The sequence below is a fragment of the Malus sylvestris genome, chromosome 8, assembly GCF_916048215.2.
Source record: "Malus sylvestris chromosome 8, drMalSylv7.2, whole genome shotgun sequence".
Lineage (NCBI taxonomy): Eukaryota > Viridiplantae > Streptophyta > Magnoliopsida > Rosales > Rosaceae > Malus > Malus sylvestris.
Genome location: NC_062267.1, coordinates 25,473,128 through 25,484,669, shown reverse-complemented (window position 1 = coordinate 25,484,669; position 11,542 = coordinate 25,473,128). Strand labels below are relative to the sequence as shown.

At 36.8% G+C, this 11,542-nt stretch overlaps 1 pseudogene; it reads right to left on the bottom strand.

Annotated features, from left to right (window-relative positions):
- Positions 1-395: 395 nt before the first annotated feature.
- Positions 396-2,727, bottom strand: LOC126631476 (probable protein phosphatase 2C 51; annotated as a pseudogene).
- Positions 2,728-11,542: the final 8,815 nt, after the last annotated feature.

Sequence of the window (11,542 nt, the reverse complement as noted above, 5' to 3'; positions counted from 1 at the left end):
AATGTCATAAAAAATTAAGGTGTGCAGCAACGGATGTGCAACTCAATTTTGGTATAATATTCGTAAGCATACAAAATTAATAAGACGTGATAAATTTAAGCACACATAGGAAACACATGTTTGAACAAACAGCAACTTCACAGGCTTGCCTTGCCATACGAGTTACAACTAATAAGTTGAAGCAACAAGAAGATCACAGGATACAAAAGCTATCTGACTCAATAAAATTCCGTCCATGACTAAAATTCCGTAAACGATCTCCATGCTTCATCCTTGCTTGAAACAAGTAAGTCCTAAGCATGTTCGTCGTTTTGTCAAAACAAAAATAGCCAATCAAAGTTTATAGTAAGGCTCCAGATGATTTAGCGCTAGCTGAATCTTAACAGTCGAATCAATCACAAAAATGTTTTGTATAAGTCATTTCTAAATATGTACATTTGATTGACATCTTTTCTTGTATGAGAGAAAAACAAGCGAGTTGCGAAAGAATGCAAAACATATAACAGATCTACAACAGCTGCCAATGGAACTACAACAGCTGCCATATTATCCATACTGCCCTTTTCAAATGCAGTACTTACAATGCGGCCAGCTAATGAGTGTGAACCAGCCGAAGAGAGCTCCAATTTTGTAGGATGACGACTTCGTGCTTCCCACAACAGATCGCAAACATCCTGCAAGCTCTGCTTCTCAAAAACTCCGTCAGATGTAGCCACGAGATATGTATCATTTACAGTCAGGGGTTGCCAATCTGTCAACTCCGGTTCTGATACAACGCCAAAACTGATGACAGTCAACAGCAACTTAAATTAGTTTTACATGTCACAAAAGACAAGATATTTAAACGAGAACATCTTTTAATGTCATCGTTCGATCAGTAGCATAAAAAGAAGGAATGCAAACCTTAAAAATAATCCTATTATTCTTTAACTTATTACCTTTTAAAGGAGATGTCGCCAATAGATCGGGTAACAGCCAGCTAACCATTTACTCAAGGCACGCCAGCCCATTCAAGAAGATTTCCACCAGCATTTTCCACCCTAAGTTTTTCATCGTCTATGTCTGGATGATGATCTTTTGTCAATTCCTTAACAGATAAATGCACTAACCCATCCGCGGGAGCTAATTCAAAGTTTTTATTGCGCCTTCGATGTGAGATAACACCATTACGCCTTTCCTCCATGTACAATCTTAAATAAGCAGCTGCAATAACCACAAACATCAGCAGGTAAATAACCTATGTCATGCTTTTAATCTTTCCACATACAAACTAAATAGTCTTACGCTCAATGATCCATACATGCATGCAGAAAAATACATGATTTTAAGAGAGCGAGAGAGAAGAAACATCACATAAAGTTCCCAATACACCATGTTACCTAAAACAGATGTGCCTTTACACCGAAAAAAGAAAGAAAAATACCTTTAGCCTCTACAGGAGTCTGAAATTTTTTCGAGCACAAAAAGGCCTTTGAGTCTCCAATATTGGCAACTAAGATTTGGCCATCCAAAAGTAGTATGCAGAATAATTTCAAAGAAAGAATAGAAAAAACAATTAGAAGAGATATAAATATACCTTAGAAAATTTTGCATTAATATCATGAACTGCCCTCAACAATGTTTTTTTTAAGATGTCAAAGCGAAAAGAATCGTCAAAGTTTGCTTGCAACGAATGCTTAAACCTGAGAATGCATTAATGGACTAAGCATAATATCACTGTTTCTAAATCCAATAACTTGTTATCATGAAACGGAGACAAATTAAACCAGCAATTAGATCATCAATCAAGAATCAGTAAATAACTTAATAGCAGCTCTATCCAGAGTAATTATTTATATGACAATTTAGAAACAGCACCTTGCATTATCCAATTGGTGCCGATTGAGTAATCCATGCCAATTTTGCAATGTTGGTGCTCCAGATGATGCAGCGGAAAGCGATACATCGAGAAGAAAGTAGGTATGCAAAACGAAATACTCCAAGAAAAGCTTGGATGCCATGTCACTAGCTTCAGCACCATTATGACCATAAAAAACAGCAGCAACTCCAACTCTAACCTTTTCCATAATCCCTACTCTACCTGCACCTCCAAATTAGCACATTATATTCTTCAATTGTTCAATACATAATATGTATGTATACATATACATATATGTATCAGCGTTCTCATAACATGGATTAATAATATTTTTGGTTAATTACTTATCCATTAAGCCAGCCAAAAATTAGCATACACCAACTGCGTTATAATCCAAGAACTTCAGACGATAACACAAAAACCCTAATTATATAGATAATATATACATATGAGAGAAGAGAACCAGGAAAGGGAATGCGAAGGTTGAGAGCGCAGAGAGTGCGATCCTCCAAGTACTTTCTCCGACCTTGAAGCATGGTTGTTTGACAAAGCGACGTGCGTCGGGAGTCGTCAGAGTGCTTCAATTGACGGCATTCTGGGGATTCAAAAATCGCCGGAGCTCCACCATGTTCGTACAGCGCCAAGCACGTCGACGACGATTCTCCTCCGTAGGACAGCGTCGGAAGGCTGGTGAATAGTAATCCCAGTACAAATAGGTGGAGGACTCCGGAGCACTCCATCGTCTACCGCTGCTACTCTCTTTCGCTTCAACCGTCACTTCCCATCACTCCTGAAATTCCTTTTATATATGCATTCAAGAATTTCCGAGTCCTTGTAGCGCTCGGTTTTTTCTTTCTTCAAATGTTCTGTTTTCCTCCCTTTTTTTATTTTTTTTTTCCTTTTTTTTTCTTTGTCTTTGAGAAAATGCTAGCTACACTCGCTCAAACAGCTAGTCTGCTATGACTTGCTGACATGTATACTCGTTTGAAAATATTTTTTTAAATAACTGAATTGTTATAAATAGGCAAAATTTAGAGAGATAATCTTTACTCAGGACAGGAACGAAGCAGTTGCAGAGTATTATACCAACACAAGCTGTTGCAGAGGAAGTAATGTATATTATTGCTATTTGATGTTTTTCTCTTCCTTTTCTCTTCTTGATGTTCTCTCTTATTTGAACAATCTAAGTGCTCTATTTATAGAGCCACTTCAATGGAAAATTACAAAAGGATTACTATTTAGCTTGTGAGTTTATACTATACACATGTGATACTTTACTATATACATTTGGGCAAACATACCCACTATTTACAACACTCCCCCTTAGATGCCCACATATCAGTATCAGTTGCCTCGTTAAAACCTTGCTTAGAAAAACTCAGTGGGAAAAAACCATAGCGAAGGATAAAGAGTACAACTTTACCTAGATGGTGTTGAGCATGCTTATGTTGCCTCGTTAAAACCTTGATAGGAAAAACTTAGTGGGAAAAATCCTAATCGAAGGAAAAAGAGTACAACATGCATGTATCATGGATGCTCCTCTAAATTGTATCTCCCCCTGATTCCGCATTCTTCAAATTTGTAAGCCGACATAATCCGATTCCTTACACCAACTTCTAAATGTGCACTTTGGTAGAGATTTGGTGAACAAGTCTGCTAAATTTTCATTGGAACGAATTTGTCTGACTTTAATTACTTTACCCTTTTGAAGCTTATGTGCACTGAAAAATCTTGGAGATATGTGTTTAGTCTTATCACCTTTAATGAATCCTTCCTTCATCTGGGCGACACATGCTGCATTATCTTCATGAATGACAGTTGGATTGTCTATCTTTGAAGGTAGACCACATGAATTCCGGATGTGATGGATCATTGATCTTAACCAAGAACATTCACGACTTACTTCATGTAAAGCAATTATTTCCAAGTGATTGGAAGATGTAGCAACTAGCGTTTGCTTCGTTGATCGCCATGAAATTGCAGTATCTCCATAAGTGAACACATATCCATTTTGTGAGCGGGCTTTATGCGGATCGGAGAGAAAACCAGCATCTGCGTATCCAACAAGAATCTGATCATTTGTGGGCTTGTCTGAGTAGAAAAGACCCATATATGTTGTCCCACGAAGGTATCGTAGAACATCTTTGACTCCCTTCCAATGACAAATTGTTGGAGCAGAGCTGTACCTGGCTAACAAGTTAACTGAAAAAGCTATATCTGGTCTAGTACATTGTGCTAGATACAATAAAGCACCTATTGCGCTCAAATATGGTACTTCTGGACCAATGACCTGTTCATCATCTTCTTTTGGACGGAATGGATCTTTCTTAATGTCCAAAGAACGAACGACCATTGGGGTGCTAAGTGGATAAGCCTTGTCCATGCCAAATCGCTTCAGTATCTTTTCAATGTAAGCTGATTGATGGACCAAAATTCCATTAGCACAATGCTCGATCTGTAGGCCGAGACAATATTTGGTTTTTCCAAGGTCTTTCATTTCAAATTCGCTTTTCAGATATTCAGCAGTTTTATTGAGCTCTTCAGGGGTTCCAACTAGGTTCATATCATCGACGTATATTGTCACTATAGCAAATCCAATATTTGATTTCTTAATGAACACACAAGGGCAGATGACATTGTTGGCATATCCTTCTTTAATCAAATTCTCACTGAGACGATTATACCATATTCACCCAGATTGTTTCAGCCCATACAATGATCGCATTAATTTGATTGAGAACATACCTCGTGGTTTGTTAGTTACTTCAGGCAACTTAAGTCATCTGGGACTTTCATATATATGTCAATATCTAATTCTCCATATAGATACGCGATGATGACATCCATAAGTCGCATGTCAAGTTTTTCTGAAATCACCAAACTTATTAAATAACAGAACGTAATTGAGTCCATTACAGGAGAGTATGTCTCTTCATAATCAATTCCAGGTCTTTGTGAAAAACCTTGTTCAACGAGTCGTGCTTTATATCTTGCAATCTCATTTTTCTCATTGTGTTTCCTTGTGAATACCCATTTGTAACCTACGGGGTTCACACCAGGCGGGGTTTGAACTATTGGTCCAAAAACACTTCGTCTTTCTAAGGAATTTAATTCTGCCTGGATTGCATCTTTCCATTTAGGCCAATCTTGTCTCTGTCTGCATTCATCAACAGAGCGGGGCTCAATATCATCACTTAAGATAATTTCAGTGGCTATTGCAAATACAAACATGTCGTCGATGATTATTTCATTCCGATCCCATAATTCATTAGTACATGCATAATTTATGGATATTTCTTTGCTTCATGTACTTCTGTCTCTTCAGGGACAGATGTCTCATCAAGGACATTTTCTTTTTCTGGAAGTACAGAATCATGAATTATGGATTTATCATTCAATTTCTTTTCTTGAATGATATCATTTGGGTTCAACTGTGCCCTCATCTTTCTCTTTCGAGAGGCTGAATCTTTTGAACCTGGGGGTCTACCACGCTTCAGGCGTGCACTGGATGAATCATTCGCTGCCACTTTGTTTTGTCCAACAGGGACATCAATCCTTGCAAGTGCGTTTACAGCTGGTATTTGTGACTTTGTCACTTTCGAAGCATCATTAAATGCATCTGACATTTGATTAGCAATACCTTGAAGATGAACAATCATTTTCACTTCATTTTCACATTGAGTGCTTCATGGATCAAAATGAGATAAGGTGGGAACAACCCATGTCAATTCTTGCCGTTCTTCTGGAACAGTCTTTTCTCCCCCTAACATCGGGAAAACTGTCTCATCAAAATGACAATCAGCAAAACGAGCTGTAAACATATCACCAGTCAAAGGTTCCAAATATCTAATGATAGATGGTGAATCAAAACCCACATAAATTCCTAGTCTGCGCTAAGGTCCCATTTTAGTTCGTTGTGGCGGTGCAATAGGCACATAAACAGTACAACCAAAAACTCGTAAATGGGAAATGTTTGGTTGTTGTCCAAACACGAGTTGTATTGATGAATATTGGTGGTTGGCTATAGGTCTCAATCTAACCAATGATGCAGCATGTAATATGGCATGTCCCCATGCAGAGACTGGCAATTTCGTTTTCATGAGCAGAGTGCGGGCTATTAATTGAAGCCGCTTGATAAATGTCTCTGCTAAACCATTTTGAGTATAGACATGAGGAACAGGGTGTTCAACATCAATGTCCAGTGCCATACAGTAATCATCAAAGGTTTGAGACGTAAATTCACCAACGTTATCAAGTCGAATGGACTTAATGGGATGATCTGGGAACTGTGCTCGCAACTTAATTATCTGAGCAAGAAGTCTCACAAAAGCTACATTTCGAGTAGACAATAGGCAAACATGTGACCATCGGGTAGATGCATCAACCAAAACCATAAAATATCGAAATGGTCCACAAGGTAGTTGAATAGGTCCACAAATATCCCCTTGAATTCTTTGCAAAAATGATGGGGATTCATCATCAACCTTTAGTTGTGATGGTCTAATTACCAACTTCCCTTGGGAACAAGCTTTGCAAGGGTTATCATTTGAGACATCAATGTGTCTGCTCAATAATGGATGTCCACTAGAGTTGATAATGATTCTACGCATCATAGTAGATCCTGGATGACCTAGACGGTCATGCCAAAGCATGTAAACCTTTGAATCAATGAACTTCTGGTTCATGACAGTATATGCCTCAACTGTCTTTATGTATGTATAATACAATCCACTCGATAAACCATGCAACTTCTCCAATATACGCTTCTGGGTATCATTGGAGGTAATGCATAAATATTCCACATTTTCTACACTTTTCGTTTCAATGTGTATCCATTTAGATGTATGTCTTTAAAACTCAACAAATTTCGAATGGATCGAGTAGCATATAATGCATTCTTTATGGATAATATTGTTCCATTTGGTAACATAATCTGGGCTTTTCCTGAGCCTTCAATTACATCTGATTGCCCTGATATTGTTGTTACCTTTACTTTTGCAAGTACCAAATTCGAGAAATACTTTCAATCTCGAAGTATTGAATGCGTGGTTGCATTGTCTGCAAGACAAAATTCTCCGCCATTGCTCTTGTTTTGAGAATAACCATAATTTTTATCCATGTTCTCTGAGTAAAGAAAAAGCAATTTATTCATATTGGAATACTACTTTTATTGAATTGAAAATGCGAGCATTAAACCACAAGTACAAATAATAGGAGTACATTAAACATAAATAATTCAACCGGACCCATAAACTTCATTCCCTCTTTCATTAAAGTTTGTAGCATCTAGGTGGGTTGTATTTAACTGTCCTGATAAATTGATCACTGGATCAGGGGTTTCCATTGGTTGAGCCTGATCGAAGAAATTGATCTCGACACCCTTCTCATTGAAGGAAGCTTGATATAGCTCCACTAGATGCTTTGGGGTGCGACAAGTACTCCCCCAATGTCCGTTGCCACCACACCTATGGCAACCTCCTTCAGGATTTCTATGAGTGTTCACATGAGTTTTTCCTTTCTGGCGATTTGCATTTTTAAAGCTCGAGCCTGGATTATGACTTGGAACCTGGTTGTGAAACTGGACACCATGGTTCTTGCCTTTCCCTTTCCACTGGCCTTGCTTGTGGCCACGTCCTCGTTTGTAATTATTGCCACGGGAGGATATGGTATTCCTTTCAAGGGAAGCAACATTCACTTCTGGGAACGGTGCTGATCCAGTAGGTCGAGAATTATGGTTTTTCATCAGGAGCTCATTGTTCTGTTCAGCTACCAAGAGCACAGATATCAGCTGGTTGTATTCAGTGAAGCCTCGCGCTCTATACTGCTGCTGCAGGACCATGTTAGAGGCGTGGAATGTGCTGAAAGTCTTTTCCAATAACATCTCCTCAGTAATAGTATCCCCACATAGCTTTATCTGAGAGGTAATTCTGAACAACGCCGAATTGTACTCAGCCACTGACTTGAAATCCTGGATCCTTAGGTGAGTCTAGTCATAGCGAGCTCTTGGAAGAATCACCGTTGTCTGGTGATTGTATCTGCTTCTCAAGGCATTCCAGAGGGCTAACGGATCTTTAACCGTTAAGTACTCGCTCTTTAGTGCCTCATCAAGATGGCGACGAATAAAAATCATGGCCTTTGCCCGATCTTAAGAAGATGAGTTGCTTTCTTCCTTGATGGTATCTCCAAGATTCGCTGCTTCCCGATGGATCTTGGTATCCAGTACCCAGGTAAGGTAATTCTTTCCAGTAATGTCCAGGGCAGCGAAATTAAGTTTTGCCAAGTTTGTCATTTTCTTTTCTGAAAGAAAAATGAGGTGTGTAAAAACTTGCAATAATATGTGTTCTGGAGAAATATATTGTTAGAACTTCTGGTTCTTACAAATTTTTGATCTTCAGGCCAAAATGTTAAGTACTCGAAACTTCAGGCTCGAGATTAATGAGAAGGGCAATTGTACCGCACCATTCTCATCGAAACAAGTACAGGATGGGCGATTATTCCGCACTACTTTAAACAGCAGGAAAATTTAAATATGTAGAGTAAGGTGGACGATTATACCGCACCACCTAAAATTGCAATAAAATTTAAATATGTAAAACAGGGTGGGTGATTATTTCACACCACCTAAAATTGAGATAAAATTAAATATGTAAAGCAGGGTGGGTGATTATTTCACACCACCTAAGATTGTGATAAAATTTAAATATGTAAAGCAGGGTAGGTGATTATTTCACACCACCTAAAATTGCGATAAAATTAAGTATGTAAAGCAGGGTGGGTGATTATTTCACACCACCTAAAATTGCGATAAAATTAAGTATGTAAAGCAGGGTGGGTGATTATTTCACACCACCTAAGATTGCGATAAAATTAAATATGTAAAGTTAAATATGCAGGATAATTAGATCTGCAGTCCAAGATAGGCGATAGAACCGCACAATCTTGGATTGCATAAATAATCAGTGGGTCAGTAGTCAATATTTACACCAAACAAGAAATCAAAAATATAAGTAACTGTTAGTTGGAGAACTAGAAGTAAACATGGTGCAAACAGTTCTTCGCGAGGGTATATCCAGTAATTAAGGCAGAGGAAGAAGAAGAACAGTAAAAACCTTAGAGGAAACATTTTTTTTTTCTTTCGGCGAAGGGAAAAGAGAAAATGATTAAAGAGTCGTGCTGATAACATGTTATAAATAGGCAAAATTTAGAGATATAACCTTTACTCAGAACAGGAACGAAGTAGTTGCAGAGTATTATACCAACACAAGCTGTTGCAGAGGAAGTAATGTATATTATTGCTATTAGATGTTTTTCTCTTCCTTTTCTCTTCTTGATGTTCTCTCTTATTTGAACAATCTAAGAACTCTATTTATAGAGCAACTTCAATGGAAAATTACAAAAGGGTTACTATTTAGCTTGTGAGTTTATACTATACAGATGTGATACTTTACTATACACATGTGGGCAAACATACCCACTATTTACAACATGAATATGTTTTTAGTGAAATTAATTTTAGTTTTCAAAAATACTTTTAAGTGTTATTTGTAAAAAGTAACAAATATGTGCTTCTTACTCGAAGCACTTATTGTATTTTTCTAGGATTCACTTGGATTTTTTTAAGAATTTGTTTCAAAAATATCTTCAACGAAATTACTTCCAATCATTTTAAAACATTTTTAAACGAGGCCTATATCATTCAGGATATAAGAATTCTTCACTTGCTATATTTTTCATAACACATAAATTACTTTTCTAATAGAGGTAGAGTCTACCAACACATGTGGATATGAAAAATGTGATAAAAGTAACAATTTAAGTTCTCGCCATTGAGTACTCACTTCTTTATTTTGTCCAATAATATTATAACAGATATTTTATTATTTTAAACCATAATATATAAGTTGTTTAATTTTTCTTGAACTTTAAAAACAACAAACACATGAAATTTGTTTATCTGGCCAAATCAAACGGTGAGTAAATAAGATACTTATTATTGAATATCTAAGTATTATTCTCTCATTTACTTTTAAAAAAAAAAAAGTATTATCCTATCATTTATGCTAGCATCTTACCAGACGCGAATTGCATATAGAGATCTGTAGGAGCTTATAGTTTAATTGGTTGAAACATACCGCTCATAACGATTATATTGTTGCCTCTTTATTTTTTATTTGAAAAAAAAAACAAAAAAGGAAAAACAAAATAATAATATATCTCAAAAAATAATAAAATCAATTACTAACCACTCTGTGGGTTGGCTTTTTTAAAAAAAATAAAAAAAAAATTTATTGTGATTTTCTTATTTTATTTGAAAATTTAATGAGAGGGCGATTTTGAGATTATGAATGTTTCACCATTGTTGCCTTCTCCCTCAATATATATATATTCAATTTGGACCACTACAGAAAGAATAAAAATAAAGAGTTAGCATTTTATTGGGCCAAATCAGAATGTTAACTTGTAAATTTTGTCTAAATTGAAGGTAGAAGATAAATATAAGGTTTTGATATTATTTGGACAAAACTTACCGTTGATTTTATTTAAACAATAAAAAGGTGACAAAGTCATATATACTGTGCGGGAGGACATGCATAATTACACTCCCGCACATCACTTATCATGAGTGAGCAGTTGAGATTTTTACCCTTTTTTATATTGTCTTTTGATGCTTAGAGCCTTAGGCGAACAAAGCTCGGGGGATCAAATACATCCACATCCGGCTTACTCTAGTGTGAGTGTTGGTGTACCTTTTTACACCACCTACCTCAACACTCACACTAGAGTGCTTAAAACAAGTGTGCTTTGTTGTAATTAGTCTTAAATTGGTTCTTTTTTTGTATGTTTTTGGGTAACCATATTTGTCCCTTTTTCTGCTTTTATGACTGACACACTCATTAAGATACATGGCCCTTCTTGGTCTCACCCAGCTGACTGCGTTGAAATCCTGACATGACCGCAAAATTACCCACCGAGATATCAAGCTTGGTGAGTGTTCGAGCATCTTTCAATAGTTCACCCTTCAAGTAACTGCCCTCTTCCTAGCTATAGAACTTTTTTTTTTGTGTGCACATTAGATACTTAACTGCACTTTTGGCAGGAAACATTGTCATATGTTTTGAAGACAAACACAGTGGGAAATGTCTGAAAAAAAATTCACTTGGAGAGAAAGTCAACTTTCAAGTGTAGGTTTTTCTTACTGTTCACCTTTATACTTGCATGTGGCTTTTTATGTTTATGTTGTTAAATGGTTTGGAATGGTGATTGATGCCTTCAATTGGGACAATACTTTAGGCACATTATCGACTTTGAGAGCGCAATAGATGAATTTACACTCAAGAACTTATATGGCTCTAGTGGACCATCTAGGTATCGCGTTTATTCATTGTGTCAATTTTATCAAATCATATAATGGTTTTACCGATAGTCACTGGTTTTGTGCTTCACCAGAGATGAACAAACCAATGAATATACTCCTCCCGAGGCCTTACTCTATGCTGATTGGTATGAAGGGCCAACGAGCATGAGATTGAAGTATGTTCATCTTTTATAAATTTAGCTCATTTACTTAAAGTGCATTTTGTTTGTCAGTGATCTAATAATAAATGCTATTGTATGTGACTGATGGACTAAGTTTCCTTTGACAGGTATGATATGTGGAGTGTCGGTGTTGTGATCCTAGAGCTT